Raw genomic sequence first — 16,823 nt, forward strand, 5'->3', positions numbered from 1 at the left:
ACTTGCACAATGTTTCTTAGTACCGCTTTGCAGTCTCTCCTCCGCAACCTCTGGAAACAGGCAACCACGGCATTACACTTTGGCTTTTTCTAGAATTTCATATAGAAGGAATCATACAGAATGTAGTCTCTTGTGTCTGATTTCTTTCAATTGACAAAATACTTTTGAGATTCCTTCATGCTGTTGGGCATATTACTAATTTCCTCTTTATTGTTGAGTAGTATTCCATGGCATAGATATATCTCAACTTGCTTATCCATTTACCTATTGATAGACATTTGGATTGTTTCTAGTTTGTAACTATTTTGAATAATCCTGCTGTGAACATTCTTGTACAAGTCTTTGTGTGGACATGTATTTTCAATTCTCTTTAGGAACTATCTAGAGGTGAGATTATGGGTCATAAGTGTATGTTTAACCTTGTCAATTACTGTGTAAGAAATTGACTATTTTCCAAAGTGGCTGTATAATTTTGCAATTCCACCAGCAGTGTATGAGAGTTCTAATTCCTCCACATCTTCACCAAAATAGTATTGTCAGTCTTTTTACTTTTAGCTATTCCAGTGGGTGTATCGTGGCATCTCTTTGTGGTTTTAATTTGCATTTTCCTAATGACTAATAATGTTGAGCATTTCAATGTACTTATCTAACATTTTAATATCTTTTTTGGTGAAATATCCTACACATCTATGTCCATTTGGATTTTCAGGTTGTTTATCTTCTCATTATTTATAACTTCTGGACACAAGTGATTTATCGTATATGTGTATAATAAATATTTTCTCTCAATATATATCTGAAATTTTTATTTTGCTGAGTGTCTTTGGAAGATGAAACATTTTGAATTTTAACAGTGCAGTTATCAATTTCTTCTTTTATGGTTTATACTCTTTGTGTTCTATCAAAAATATTTTACCTCCTCCAAGGTCACAAACATTTTTCTAAAAGTTTTATATTTTTTTCTCTCATATTAGATATATGACTCATTTGGACCTAATTTTTGTATATGTTGTGACATAAGGTGAATGTTCTTTTTATATAAGAATATCCCAGTCGTTTGAGAATATTTTACTGAAAGAAATATTATTTCTTCACTAAATTAACCTTTCATTTTGTTAAAAACAATGTAGTATATGTGTGTGTATATTCTTATTTTAGATTAATTGAATTTTTAGCATTCCATTTTATCTCTATTTTTGGCTTACTAGCTATGACAATTATTTTATGAATAGTTGATCTAGGGTTTAAAATATACTTCTTTACTTTGTTATTGCCCATGTCCCAAGAATATTATACTGCATGACATATGATATAAGAAGTTTATGGTAGTAAATTTCTATTTCTCCTTGACTTTTGATTCTATTGTTAACATATATTTTATTTCTATATCTATTCTTAAACTCAAAATACATTGTTATTTTTGCTTAAATCGTGACTTATCTTTCAAGAAATAAAAAATAAGAAAAATTAGCTTCTATATTAACCAATATAAAAACTATTTATGACCTTCATTCCTTTGTATTAATCCATATTTTCATTTGGATTATTTTTTTTTCTGCCTAAAGAATTTCGTTTAACATCACTTGTGGGGTTTATCTACGGAGACAAATTTTCTTCTACTTTTTGTTTTGCCTGCAAATGTTTTAATTTTGTCTTAATGAAAAAAAAAATCCATAGTATAGAATTCTAGGTTGATAGTTGACTTTTACTCTCAATACTCTAGAGATACTACTTAATTATACTTTGACTTGCATAGCTTCTGATGAGAAATCTGCTGTACTTATTTTTACCTTTGTTTCTCTAATATGTATTATCACTGAATGCTCTTAAGCATGTTTCCTTATCACTAGTATTGAGTCATTTTATTATGATAAGCCTTGATGTAGTTTTTAAATATTGATGGGACTTGGGGCTTATTGAACGTTTTAGATAAGAGTGATCAAATTTGGAAAAATGGCCATTATTTCTTCAAATATTATTTCTGGTTTGCTGTTATATTCTTTCTAGCTGAGATTCCATTTACATGTGTTTGACTTCTAGACATTTTTACATAGAAAATTTATCTACTTATTTATTTTCCACTTTTTTCTCTTTTTCATTTTCAACAGTTTCTATTGCTATAACTTTGAGCACACTGATCTTTTGTTTTGCAACATCTAATCTGCTGTTAATCCCATCATGTAACTTTAAAATTTCAGATATTGTATTTTTCATCTTTAGAAGTTATACCTGAGTATTTTGTTTACTTTCTGTTTCTTTTCTTAACATGGTCATTCTTCTGGGATATATAAAAACCTATTTAGAGTAGTTGTTTTAATGCCCTTCTCTGTCTTGCCAGGCAGGCTTTCCACTGCAGTTTATGGAGTATGTGCAGTTCTCAGTGTTGTGTAAGTTCCAGGATTTGTTTGTTCTATGTTTTCCAGTAAGTCTTTCTCCCACCTTAGATATTTTCTTCTCAGATATGTGTACATCAGAACTTAGCTAAAGACTGGAGGGAATCCCTCCAAAGATTTGTTTTTCAACCCACTTTTCTCCTTTTCAGTACTCTGTCCCAGTAAGTCTACCTGCTTCAACCTTCCCAAACTCTGATTCCTGTTTTCTTATTTTTTGCTGAATTTCCCCCTCCCTGTTCTGCAGCCTAGAGACTACCACCAGACAGTAGCATGGGCAATTTGGTTCATCTCTTTGATTTTAATTTTCTGGAGAATTATAGTCCTATATTGACATTTATACAATGTCTGATAACAGTTGGTTCATATATTTTATTTCGTGTTCTAGTTGTTGAAGGCAGGAGGCCACCATTTCACATTCCTACTAGCAATGTGTGAAGCTTCCACATACTAACCAAGGCTTGTTATCATTATTGTCCTTTTTATATAGCTGTCTTAGTGAGCATAAAATGATATCTCATGTGGTTTTGATTTGTCTTTCTCTAATGTTTGTTTATCTGAGAATATCTTTATTTCACCTTTAATTATGAAAAATATTTTTGCTGGATATAAGATTCTTGGCTAGAAATTTTTTTTTCCCTCCAGCATGTTGAATATGTCATTCAACTGTCTTTTGGCCTCTTTTGTTTTTCATAAGGGATTACTTCTCTATATTATTGTGGTTTTCTTTTTATATGATCAGTGGTTTTCCACTTGCTGTTTTCAAGATTTTTTTCTTTATTCCAATATAAGCATTTTTACTATGCTGAGCCTTAATCTTCTTGTGTTTATGTTACTTAGAGTTCATTCTTGCATGTGTAGATAAAGATTTTTCAGCAAATTTGGAAAGTTTTCAACCATTATTGCTTTAAATATTTTTTCTTCTCCTTTATCTTTCTCCACTTTTTCTGGTACTCTTTTTATATGTATGTTGGTACACTCACTTAAAGGTATCTCACATTTCTCTGAGGCTCTGTTCATTTTTGTTTTTATTGTTGTTCTATTTTCTGTCTGTTCTTTGGGTTTTGTAAACGTTATTGATTCACTTAGCATTTCTTCTGCCAGTTCAAACCTGCAGTTGAGCCCTTCTAGTAAACTGTTCATTTTGTTTATCTTTTCAACTCCAGAATTAATTTTGGTTCTTGTTTTTTTAATAGCTTCTGCCTTTTAATTGATAGTCTCTGTTTAATTAGACACTGTCATTATATCCTTTTTTTACTTCTTTAAGAATAGTTTTCTTAGTTCTTTGAATATATTTATAATAGATACTTTTAAGACTTTGTTATAGCTGACATCTGGTCCATCTCACAGGCAGTTTTTTGTTGCCTGCTTTTTTTTTTTTTTTTTTTTGCATGTATGTGAGTCACACTTTTTTTTTTAAATATCTCATTTTTTTTTGGTTAAAAACTGGAAATTTTGTTAATATGTTGTAATAATTCCAGATACTAATTTTATTCCTCTTCTCTGGGGCTTGATTTTGTTATTGTTTATATTTTTTATCTTGGGTAGATTATTTTATTGAAGTCTGTTTTTTGCAGTGTGAAATCACTTGAAATAATCTTTTTTGAATTTGTGCTATGTACTAGGGGCATTTTATATATGAGAAAACCATGGCTCACAGAGGTTTGATGACCTATCCAGAGCCACTTACCTAGTCACTACAGCAAAGATATTCAAATAAAAATTTGTCTAGCTTAAGAGTACTCTCCTGTGTAAATAGGGTACCATGATGAAGGTTGCAGAGGAAGTGTGTATTCATTTTCTATTTTCTACTATAATAAATTACAAGGTTAATGACTTAAAAATACAAAATTTTAATATTGAGTTCTGGGCCCTCACCTGCCAAAAGCCACCTGGCGTGGCAACTGCACACCACTCTGCATCCTACAGTGTAGATCCTCTGCATGTGTCTTTGGGAGATGAGCTCACTGAAATGGCCATGTCTAGTCAAGGACACTTTGAGGGAAAATTTTGCAGAATTTGCTCAAAATCAGCCATGGGGGAATAAGCTGTTTGGACAGGAATCTGGATCTCTGGCTAAAAAGTATCCCGTGGCAACCCAGCTGTTAATTGGAAGCTTCACTGGATGGTGCATGGGTTTCATATTCCAAAAGGTTGAAAATTGGCTACAACAGCAGTGGGTGGTGAATTTTTTCTTCTCTGGCTTGCAAGTCGTACTGAGTACATCAAAGATGACTGGCAACAACTAGAGGAGGACATGAAAAAAGCCAAAGAACAGCTGAAGATCCATAAGAGCAATCAGATACCTACTGATGTCAACAGCAAAGCTGAGGAGGTGGTGTCATTTGTGAAGAAGAATGTTCTAATGGCTGGGGGAATTTTCAGAGGTCTTCTGCTTGGCATGACATCATAAGGAGAATGACCTTATTTCTATTGTTCTTGTTTTTTTTTTCCAGCCACCAGCCTCTATACTCCATCGTAGGGCATAGAGCCCTGCCTCTTCTTTTCCCATGCCTTCCTCCCTGCTGTGGCAAATCCAAATGGCTTCTAGAAGCATCTGTTGGTATAAGTTAATATGGTCCTACCATGAGCTTGATGGTGGCAGAAGAGACCATAGATATTACTTCTCCTTCCAGTCACTATTAAAGATATGCTTTACTCAGAAAAAAAAAAAAAAAAAAAGCTCTGGATGCCAGAAGTTTGCAATGAGTGTTACTGGGCTAAAATTAAGATATTGGCATGCCTTTTCTGCATTCCTTGGATTGTAGAAATCTGCTACATTCCTTGGATCACAGCCTTCCTCCTCTATTTTCAAGCCAGTAGCATTGGGCTGAGTCTTCCTCACACTGTCATCTCCCTTGTTCTCTCTTCTGTTTTCCTCTGCTACTGTTAATAATCATTGTGTTTATATTGGACACGCCTGGATAACTTAGGACATTCTTCCTAATTTCAGACCAGGTGAATAGAAGCCTTTATTTTACCTACCACCTTAATTTCTCTTTGCCTAATGTATTCACTGGTTCCAGAGATTTAGGCATGGACATCTTTGACTGGCTATTATTTTGAGTGGAAGGTCAAAGAGAGGACAGGTGTTATATTCTGTGGAAAAAGCAGTATCTAGGAAATATTTGGTAAAGGAGTGAGGGAGCCTTAAGAGATTGGTAGATTGAGGGAAGAACTTAATAGACAGTAAGAATCTTAAAGCTGTATGAGGTAAGGGATAGCCAAGAAAGGTCTTAGCACAATGATATTCAATGTGGGGTTGGGATGAGGGCACTATATTTCCACAAGGCAACATATGAGTCTTGGAGGGTAGGTTAGTGGTTTGAAATTAAAACGGTATTTTTTTATAGTCCTAGAATTTGTTTTTGTCATATTTAATGTTATTTGAATTAAAAAAATTGAAAAATGTATAACGCTTTATACTTTTCACAGAAAGAGGTTTTGGAAGAGTAGAGAAACACTAACTGATAAGTTGATCAGGGAGATAGGATCATAAATAAATACATTAGGCTGGATTTTGAAAAGAGAGGTGATGTTTCTTCCTCTGACCCAGGAGAGTGAGCAAATGAATGGCTGGGTAAAAGTTTGGATGGACTTTGGTAATAAATGGATTCAGAAGCAGGTGTGCTGCAGTATGCAAGTTCTTTGACTAGAAAACTCTTGATTTCGGCCTGACGCAGTGACTCACACCTGTAATCCCAGCACTTTGGGAGGCCAAGTGGGCGACTCACCTGAGGTCAGGAGTTCAAGGCCAGCCTGACCAACATGGAGAAACCCCATCTCTACTAAAAATAAAAAAATTAGCTGGGCATGGTGGCGCATGACTGTAATCCTAGCTACTCAGGGGGCTGAGGCAGGAGAATCGCTTGAACCTGGGAGGCAGAGGTTGCAGTGAACCGAGATTGTGCCATTCCACTCAGCCTGGGCAATAAGAGTGAAACTGTCTCAAAAAAAAAAAAAAAAAAAAAAAAGAAAGAAATAAAGAAGAAAGAAAGAAAGAAAGAAAAGAAAAAAAGAAATTCTTGATTCTTCCAGTCCTGTCATATCCCATCTCTTTTTGTGAATAAACTAATTTTGATGAATAGTAAAATGATTAAGAGCCACTGCCTTAATCATTCTAGACAGTAAAAATAAACAACTTCTGTCATTGATGGATGATTCTGGAGTTTTATCTAAATGCTGTGGAATGATTGAAAATTGCACAGAATATTTTTTTTTTTCCTGAGGTTCTTTTTTTTTTTTTTAGACAGAGTCTTGCCCTGTTGCCCAGGCTGGAGTGCAATGGCGCGATCTTGGCTGACTGCAATCTCCACCTCCTGGGTTCAAGTGATTCTCCTGCCTCAGCCTGCCAAGTAGCTGGGATTACAGGCACCTACCACTACGCCTGGCTAATTTTTTGTATATTTAGTAGAGATGGGGTTTCACTATGTTGGCCAGACTGGTCTCAAACTCCTGACCTTGTGATCTACCCGCCTCTGCTTCCCAAAGTGCTGGGATTACAGGTGTGAGCCACCACACCTGGCTCTTCCCTGAGGTTCTTACTCAGAGTTGTAGTTTCAGTTATGTCTATGTCAGGTGTGTTCACATATTTGGAAGAAGATGAATCCTTACTTGTTATCTGACGCCTTATCTCTTAGAGATAAGATGTTTCTACACATTTTAAGGCAATATTGAAAGTTGAAAAAAATCATGTCCTGAAAATTCAGTTTGAGAAGTTTTTATTCTTTTTTCCTAGTGTTAAATTTTCCCTACACAGGTATATTCCCTAGAAATTGCCATAGTATTTTTTTTTTAAAGGTAGACACAGCTTCAGGGATGTGTGGAAACACTACACAATAACGACTGGATATGACTTTATGGGCTTCTGGATTTAGCATTCCTTTCTAATAGAGAAATATGAATATTATTTTTTTCTCCTTTCTCATCAAATATAGCACATCATATAGTTCTTAAATTTTACTCTAGTCCATGCCTGTGGGGATTGCAAACCTAGATAAGTGTGAAGGAGCTGGAATTGCAAAAATTGTGTCAGTAAAGAGGTATACTATGTGTAGTTTGCTGGCATGTTTTGCCAAAGTAGAATATTGAAAATTATTATATCAATGTATTGAGTTTGGTCACTACATACTACTGGAAAATTTTATATTGTTATACAATCACTTAATTAAGCTTATAATTTCCAAAAGATAAACAAGAGCTTATTAATTATGTTTTGGGTTATTAGATTAGGAATGTTTATACTTGTATCCCCAAGGCTTTGTGCCTTGAATTTTCTTTAAAGAGAGGAAAGTCTTGGCTGAGGCTGACTTTCTGTAGAGAAAGACTTGTGAAATGCAAATGGTTTTCATCTATCCAAAATTTCATTATCTCAAGGCTCAATTTGGGGAAAACTTGCTTCCAAACTCATTCACTTTGCTATTGCCATGGCTCAGATTCTTGCTGGCTGTTTGTTGGAGCTATCAGTTTCTTGCCATGTGGACCTCTATGTGGGCCAGCTCAGGTGAGATCTGGCTTCCCTGAGGTCGGGGGCGGATAGAGAGAGAGATCAAGAGAGAGAGGGGAGGAAGTCATAGTCTTTTGGTAACTAACTGTGGAAGTGACATCCTGTTACTTTTGCCACATTCTATTCATTAGAAGTAAGTCACTAGTTCCAGCAATTCAAGGGGAGGGGATTGCACAAGAACACAAGGAGGCAGGATCATCTTAGAGGCTGCCTATTATGGTGGTGGAAACAGACCCATAGTATTTGCATTTGGAAATCACTTTTTCTGATTAAATATGCTTAACTGTTAGTCATTTTATAGTCTTGCTTTTAAAGCTATTATGCTAATGAGGTTAAAGCAGAAATCAGAATGAAAATTTTTCAATGACACCATTGGAGGACATACGTCCCCTGTGCTAGCGTTCTCACTCGAGTTTTCGAGACTTGTAATAGATACGTGTTACAACCTCTACTTTCCTTAAATGTCATCTATTTTAAAAGCTTCAGGTAAAGCCTCTCACCAGTTGTCTGGACATGTCTATATAGATGGTGTTTCTTTGCTGGGTTTATTGTATTTTCCATGTGACTTTGAGGAGCAGTATATGAAAAACAGGAGCATTTTACTTTGTAGAAGTTGGTTTGACTTTCTCATTTTTCCTTCAAAATGGTAAATAGTAAAAATAAAACAATACAATACAATACACATAAATACAAATGCAGAATCCATCTCATAAATCCAAAATATCGTCTTCTGGGTCATTGGAAGTTTTTCTTTTTAAAGTCACAAACTGGAGTTTTCAAGTCTTCATGCGCAATTCATATGGTAAGGAAAAAAAAAAGATGTATATGCTATACCTTACTAGCCAGTTGAGAAAGGCCCACCATCTTCCCTATAGATGATAGGGTATGGGTTACATTAGGTTATAAAAATATATTGGTTGTATTTCACAGAGCTTACAGTAATACTTCGGTTGTCTAAACCTATATGTTATAATAGGCATTGTGGTTTTGGGGAAACCTCTAACCCTCTTTCCTCACTTTAAAAGAGAGACAAAAATTCACTAAATAGAGTAACTATCTCCTAAGTTATTCTGAAGATTAAATAATAAAATATCATGATAAGGGCACGGTTTTGTTTAGCTAGCTTTTGAAATTCTAATGCCCTTTCAACAGTGCTTTAGGCTTCATAGGTATTCAATTAATTCTTAATATCAAATAATGTGTCCAGTTCAGTACCTGATACACAATGAATTCTCAGTAAATGTTGACAATTGTGATTATTCAACAATAAAATAAATTTCTCTAGGTGTCAGCAAGGATCCTTTAACTGGCAATAGTCAAGCAGAAGTTTTGAAACACCTATTAGGACCTGGAAGGGATTAATAAATTAGGAAATTTATTGATGTGCTTGACTTTAACTCATGATGTGTTATAATTGCTGTTTTAGAATTGTTAATAGTCTTACCTCTTTTTGAGGATTAAAGTGAATAGCTATAATTTGAATGTCTCCCCATGAGCTTCTCTGGTCAATTGAGGTAAGGAAATCAGTAATAAAGACTCAGAGATCTTAATACACTAAAATTTTGGTTTAGTTCACTTGGCTCTGTTTCCTGTAGAATCAACAGCTCAAAAATATTTGAAAGGAAAAAAGAAGTCTGTAAGTTTTCCTTCAAGATATATTAAATATTGTATATTTTCTAAGCAACAATGAAGTTGTACTATTCTATACCAAAATAATTAGTTGATTCAATAAGTTCTTAGAAGAGGAGTAAATCTTTTAACGAGGTTACTTATCTAAATAAGCAATAAATTACATCAGATAGTTACTCATAGAATAATTTTTAACTAGCTTCCATAATAGAAATACCTGCATTCTAACTCCAGATCCCCATTCATTACTAAGAGAACTTGAGTAAGTTACTTAACCTTTCTATAAAGTGATACCAGTATTAACATCTGTCATATTAGGGCTATTGCAACCTTTGTGAAGAAAGTGGAATTTAAATGTTTAACAGAATTCCCCTGCATGCCATTAGACCAATATATATTAGCTACACATTTTAGCCTTGTATTACTAAATGGACTCATGGACTCAGCCTGAGCTTTCTTTTCTTCTTTAAGCCTTAAGTATTTGGCTTCAAGTTTGTATCTTATTTTCCTAACAGAGGACCAGGAAAGGAAGCAGCAAAGTAAAGTTAAGTGAGCCCTCTATGTCTGACCTTTATAAAGTCCATTGTTTCATATATGATCTCCTAATCTCAACCCAGGGGAATAACTAGAACTGACATATATTCCCAAAGTGACTTCCTCTGACAACTCACAGCAGGCTAGAATAGAATAGAATAAGCTGAGTTAAAAATTTTAGATTATCTTCATTCTCTTTCTGCTAGATGTGTTCTGAAAACAGTTTGTACAAGTTAAGTTTCACTTCTTTCCTCTAGGATATTATTAAAGGTGTGTTTCTTTTAATTTGGCTCTCTTTGATTTTTTTTATAGCTTAATATATGTATTTTTTGTACTCTTAATGTTCTTAAATTCCTGGCATTCAGTTTCAGAGCTTTTATATCACACTAAAATCTGATATTCACATGTTTGCAACTTTTTGAAGCTGGATAACTTATGAGTACTGTTTTGAAAAAAAATGAATTGCATTCCTTTCTCAGTTATCATTATTTAAATGGCATCTCTGCCTTCACTGAATTTTTTCTTTTGCTGTTGCTCTCATTAAATGCATTTTTCCAATTTGGGTTTGACCATTTCTTGTCTCTGCCTTGAAAAATGCATTTTAAAATTGTAGACAAGAAAAATGCCTGTGAAAGATCACAATTTCATAATCATATAAGCACTTGCTCATCATAGGTCTGCAGAGATTATTTTTTATAACAGGCCTACAGAACTCTTTATTCTGTGTACTAATTTGATAAATTTTACTTTTTAGATGAGTTTTACTATTCTTAAATTTACAGAAAAACTGCTAAGATAGGTCAAGAAAGTTCCCCTATACTCAGCACTCAATTTCCCTTAGTAAGCTTTAGTAACATATTTTATTAGTAGAGTACATTTGTTACAATTAATGAATCAATATTGATACTGCATTATAACAAAAGTCTATGTTTTCCGCAGATCATAGTTCTTACTTACTGTCCATTTTCTGTTTCAGAATACCACATTCTCTTTAGTTGTCATGTCTCCTTAGACTCTTTTTGGGTATGACAGTTTCTCAGACTTTCCTTGCTTTGATGACCTCAGTAGTTTTGAGGAGTACTGGTCTGGTAGTTTGTAGAATGTCTCTCATCTAGCACTTGTCTGATGTTTTTTCTCATTAGTAGACTGATGTTATGGATTTGGGGGATTAAGACCACAGAGGTAAAGTGCCATTTTCATCATATTATACAGGTTGAGTATCCCTTAGCTGAAATGCTTTGGGATTTTGGATGTCTTTTTGATTTGGGAATATTTTTTCTAAACACAATGAAATATCTTGGGGATGGGACCCAAGTCTAAACATGGCAATTAATTTATGTTTCATATACACCTTATACACATGGCATGAAGGTAATTTCATACAATATTTTAAATAACTTTGTGCATGAAACAAAGTTTGTGTACATTGAACTACCAGAAAGCAAACGTGTCACTATCTCATGTCTTCTGTGCTCAGTAAGTTTTAGGTTTTGGGACATTTTGGATTTTGGATTAGGGATGCTCAACTTCTATCAACATGACTTATCCCTGCTGATGTTGATGTTGAGCATCTAATTTTTATGTATTTTTAAAAATTTCTCATTTAGAAGCCATTCTTATTTGGATACCAAATGTCTATGCTTGTATATTCATGTTTGGGACTATCTGCCCTAGACCAACTTGTGTACTGTTCATTATGTACATCACCCACTGGCTGGCACTGCTAAGGTGAAGCTGGGTTAGGAACATCCCTGTGATTTAATTCAAAAATGTTAATCTACCCACAACAAAGCCTCTAATCTGGGCTGGTGGTATAAGAATGGGAATTGATTTTAATGCCTTGGAAGAGAGTCCTGTGAGAAATAGACAGTGGTCAGAATCCAGACATATGGACTTTTTCTCCTGGAAGTAATCCATTTTCAGATAGGAAATACAGAGTACCAGACAATAAACCACTGGAGAATCTCAAATATACAAATCGGGAGAAAAGAGTTTATTGAAGAAAACAAATCAACACTGTTACATGCACATGTGTTCTCAGGATTAACACTGATTAGTGCAATCCAGACCTAAACAGCAAGATTCCTTTGAGATCCCACTGCCTAAAATGCCATGCCCCCGCTGGAAAAGATGAAGTTTTACTTCATCTTGACTTTATCTTGACTTTGAGCTTGCAGAGAGATGACCTTATGACCCCAGCCAGCTAAGCCTTTGGAGAACGAATGGGTGGGTATCAGTGTGGGGTCAATTGATTGAACTTTCTGCTCATTCATTTATATGAGAGAAAATTAAAGGACAGGGTGCCTGTTGTTTAAATTGCAGAGTCAGTAGCATGCCCAGAATTAGAACTCAGAACTTTTTTTTTTTTTTTTCTGAGATGGAGTTTCGCTTTGTCACCCAGGCTGGAGTGCAGTGGTGCGATCTTGGCTCACTGCAAGCTCCGTCTCCCACGTTCACGCCATTCTCCTGCCTCAGCCTCCCGAGTAGCTGGGACTACAGGCGCCCGCCACCATGCCAGGCTAATTTTTTTTTTGTATTTTTAGTAGAGACAGGGTTTCACTGTGTTAGCCAGGATGGTCTGGATCTCCTGACCTCTTGATCCGCCCGCCTCGGCCTCCCAAAGTGCTAGGATTACAGGTGTGAGCCACCCCGCCCAGCCCAGAACTCAGAACCTTTAATTTATTTTTGTTCTTTATTCCTTCATCTTTTAAGAGTTTGAAAAACTCTTCTTATCCCAGCACCTTTGGAGGCCGAGGCAGGAGGATTGCTTGAGTCCAGGAGTTCAAGACCAGCCTGGGCAACACAGGGAAACTTCATCTCCCCAAAAAAATGTAAGAAAAAAATTAGCTGGAGTATGGTGGTGTGCACCTGTGGCCCCAGCTACTAGGGAAGCTGAGGTGGGAGATTTGCTTGAGCCCAGGAAGTCAAGACTGAAGCGAGCCGTGATCACCTGGGTGACAGAGCAAAACCCCAACTCATCAAAAAACAAACCAAAAAACCAACCAACCAACCAACAAACAAAACACTCGTCTTAAAAGATTATCTGTATTTTTCTATCATTTCTTAACTTTAAGTTTATTTTATGCAGATATTAACTTCTTTTAATATTATAGACCAAATCATATAAGAGATTTGCTAGATTTTGTTGCTGCTAGTGTTAGGTACCATATTTTCAGATTAAGGATAGTTTATTTTCACTGACAATATGAAGTAAAACTAAGATATGGTTTATTTCTATTGATTATGCAAGACGAAAAGTTATCTTAATTGATTTTTATATAATGAGGTTATACTTAGATGATTATCTCTTTTAAAAGCAGAGGAACTTTTTTTTTCATCTTAACATACAAAGCAAGTTAGAGCTCTTGGAGGAATAAGTGTGAAATATATACTGTGTGGAGTGATCATTGATGAAATTCCTTCCTGATTATTCTATTTAAGAAAGTACTAAATCTTTTCTTCTCTTTGTCATATAGGTTTTGCAAACTTGATCATTTTTCTTTTTTCTTTTTTTTTTCTAAATCCAAAGGGATTGTAACAACCAAATGTCATGAACTTAAACTTTATTAAAATTGGTTTTCTTCATAGGACTTTCATTAGCTTCTCATGGTTTACTCTTTCCAACCCACAGCCTGGTTTTACTTTTAACACACTGCACTTTAGGTTTAAAATGATCTAATAAAGTAGTGCTTCTCTAATATGTGACTTTAAGCAAAGTTGACTCTTGAATAATAACTCACTTACAGGGAATATTTTTAAAAGTGGACCTTTCTGGTTAGCCGTAGGTATAATGGCAGGAGATATAATCTTAGTATAACTAGAAATAACCTCAAAACATTTAAAATCCGTAGGATAATGAAACATATAATTATAAGAGAAATTCTGCTGAGGAGTATTTGTGCCAAAGAAGAGATGACACTATTTTCACTGCCCATCAACTGAGGATAATTGACAATAATACACCTCAGGTACATAAATAGATTTGCAGTGCCCATGGATAACATGCATTTCAGCAAGAGATTGCTGTGAATACAAAATGAACTTAGAAAAAGGCTAGGAAACTTGAAATGTTCACACATAACTTGCCACCTTTAAAAAAAAAACAAACAAAAAAAACCACAACAAAAATCCACAAATTCTCCAAAGAGTAATGGTGAGAAATGAAGTGTTTGAGGCACCAAATAATGAAGTCTTTGTGATAACTTCAGTTCACTAAATAAAATATATCTTATGCCACCATCCTAGGATATGAACATATTCAAGATTAGGAAGAAAACTCAAAATAACTTTCAATCTTCAAGTGAGAAAAGAACATTGCAAAAAGAAGATCAAGGTCCTTAACTCCTTATTGTATTGAATATATGTTCACTCTGCCATGATTACTGTTGTATTTTGAATATACCTACAGCAGTTGATATATAATAGTCAGTTAATATATTTTGTTGAATGACTTCAGAAGGAAAATATTGATAGAGAACTGAATTATGGCACAGTGTTAGAAATTCATAGGTTGATTCAAAATATTATTACAGCTCAAGCTGTCAATTTCTCCTTTCTTTTAAATAACTAGCAAGCAGGGTACTTTTGTCTCCTTGTCATTTGTCAATGTACTAAGGACTAAGTGCCTGAGTCTATTACCAGGTAAGAAAGAGAGGTGAATAAATATGGGATCAGAATGATTAACAATGAAAATCAATTAGTAATCATTTTTCAATAAGATTTATTAATTATAAGCAGGATAAAACCAATATAGTTAATAAGAGCATACAAAAGATTATTCTTGGAACACACAGCAGTGGAATTTTAGGGATATAAAATAAGAGATCATTAAAAAGGAAAAGCAATTGAGAAAGGGTAGTTATTTTATTAATAAAAAAGTTGTGAAAGGTTATGTCAAACATTTCCATAGCTTACCTAAGACGTTCTTATTTTACTGAAAGTAAAGGAAATGGATTGGACATAACATGAAAATTATTGGCCTATTTTGTTAACCTTTTCATCCACATCTCATGTACATAGAATATAGCTTAAAAATTATTTAGTGGTGAACTGTAAGCTTTTACAACACAGGGTCTGCAAACAGATTTATTTCATTAATAAGAAGGAAAGACAGGAAGCTTGATTAGTAGATTGTTTTTTCCTCTAGCAAATTGTTTCTCTTTGAAATACATTGTCTAGAGTTATTTTTAGTAGAATTTCTAAACGACAGGTGGATGAAACTTTTTCTTTTTGAATTTGTCTTGATTGCAAGAAATTATCTAATTTCATCCCTCAGTTCCCCCCAAGTCAGTTACAGCTGTACATGCAGTGTTATCTGAATTGGAAATATACTTCAAAACTCATTCATTTGCTTGTTTATTAGGAGAACAGGCAAAATTCCAATGACAACAATTACGTGCCCTTTCCTGATGCTCTTTAAATAAAGTACTTTGCAAGCCATACATAAATTTGCCTTAAAATGTTATGTTACCCATACATAGTACATTCTCAGAAAGACTTCTTAGGTTGGATAAATGGAGTGCTACCTCCATCATTGCAGATTTTAATACAAGTTATTTTTATTTTTTTTTTTTCTGGAGTAGAATGAGATGCAGTAGTTTACAACATGAAACAAGACATACATACTGGGATTAAGTCAATAAAACATTCCACTCACGTTTTCTTTGAATAGAGACACTAACCAAAGATCAAATATCCTAGACAAACTGGGTATTAATATTTTCTCATAAAATTAGTAACATAAATACCTGCTTTGTCAGGTATTTGTTGAATTTGTTCAATTTGTCAGGTATTCTATGAATTTGTTCTGAATTCATAGAATTAGGGTATGAATTTAGTTACTACAGTAGAAATGAAACTAACGTAACAATCTGGAGGCAGGCAGTTAAGGGCTGGTAGGACAGCTCTACCCCATGAGGTCTTCTAAAGATTCAGTCTCCTTCATATTTGTCATTCCATCATCATCTCTGGAGTTGTTCTCATCTGCAGGATTCAAGATGGCTTACCATATCATCTATGGTCTAGTCACTGGAAAGAGAAAAGGAGACAAGTGGAGACCCCCTTCCTTTAAAAGAAGGACATGAAAGTTCTACATATTCGTCACTTCTCTTCACATCCCATTGACAAGAACTTTGTTATAACATGCCACATTTAGCTCCATGAGAGATTGAAGAGTTTATTCTTTCTTTTGGTTATCCATGTGCCCAACTAGGAACTCTCATTATTTAAGAATAGGAAAATGAATTTTGGGAGACAACTATCATTTTCTGTTCCACTTCCCAGCTCTTAGGATTGTGGTGAGGGTCAAATAAAGTGATGGAAGAAGAGGAGGTATATTAACTGATAACACAGTAAAATAAAAATGGTAGTTACTAGTCCTGAAATCAGCTACTAGGACCTGGGTGGGAACACAGCTCTGAATTTTAGTTTCTATCTATAAAAAGACAGCCTGAATAGATGATCTCTATGTTCCTTTTCCATGCCTTGTATTATGATCTTAAAGTTCTTTGTGTCTTTCTTAAGTAACTCTGCGATTCTCCTCTAGAACATTCATGTATAGGCTGATTGCTTGGTTTTATCTTGTCTAATTCAGGTACGTTTCTCTCCTTCATCAGTTTCTGCTTCTTAGTCTGACTCCTAATGTTGGTGGTTCCAATATCTACCCTGACTTCTATCTCTTGCATATGGCATTAATCCCCATATTTTTCTAAGTTCTTTGTGCAGTTTCTGTAAAGGTAGGAACACAGCTGAAAACAGGAAGATGT

At 34.6% G+C, this 16,823-nt stretch overlaps 1 protein-coding gene and 1 pseudogene across 5 annotated transcripts in view; both read left to right on the forward strand.

The window, feature by feature from the left end:
- Positions 1-16,823, forward strand: part of GRM1 (glutamate metabotropic receptor 1) — a 411,814-nt gene that overhangs the window by 145,125 nt on the left and 249,866 nt on the right. The gene's annotated exons all lie outside the window — the stretch shown is intronic.
- LOC129474840 (FUN14 domain-containing protein 2-like) lies at positions 1,530-10,454 on the forward strand (annotated as a pseudogene).

Source organism: Symphalangus syndactylus, chromosome 2 (assembly GCF_028878055.3).
Source record: "Symphalangus syndactylus isolate Jambi chromosome 2, NHGRI_mSymSyn1-v2.1_pri, whole genome shotgun sequence".
NCBI classification, from domain to species: domain Eukaryota; kingdom Metazoa; phylum Chordata; class Mammalia; order Primates; family Hylobatidae; genus Symphalangus; species Symphalangus syndactylus.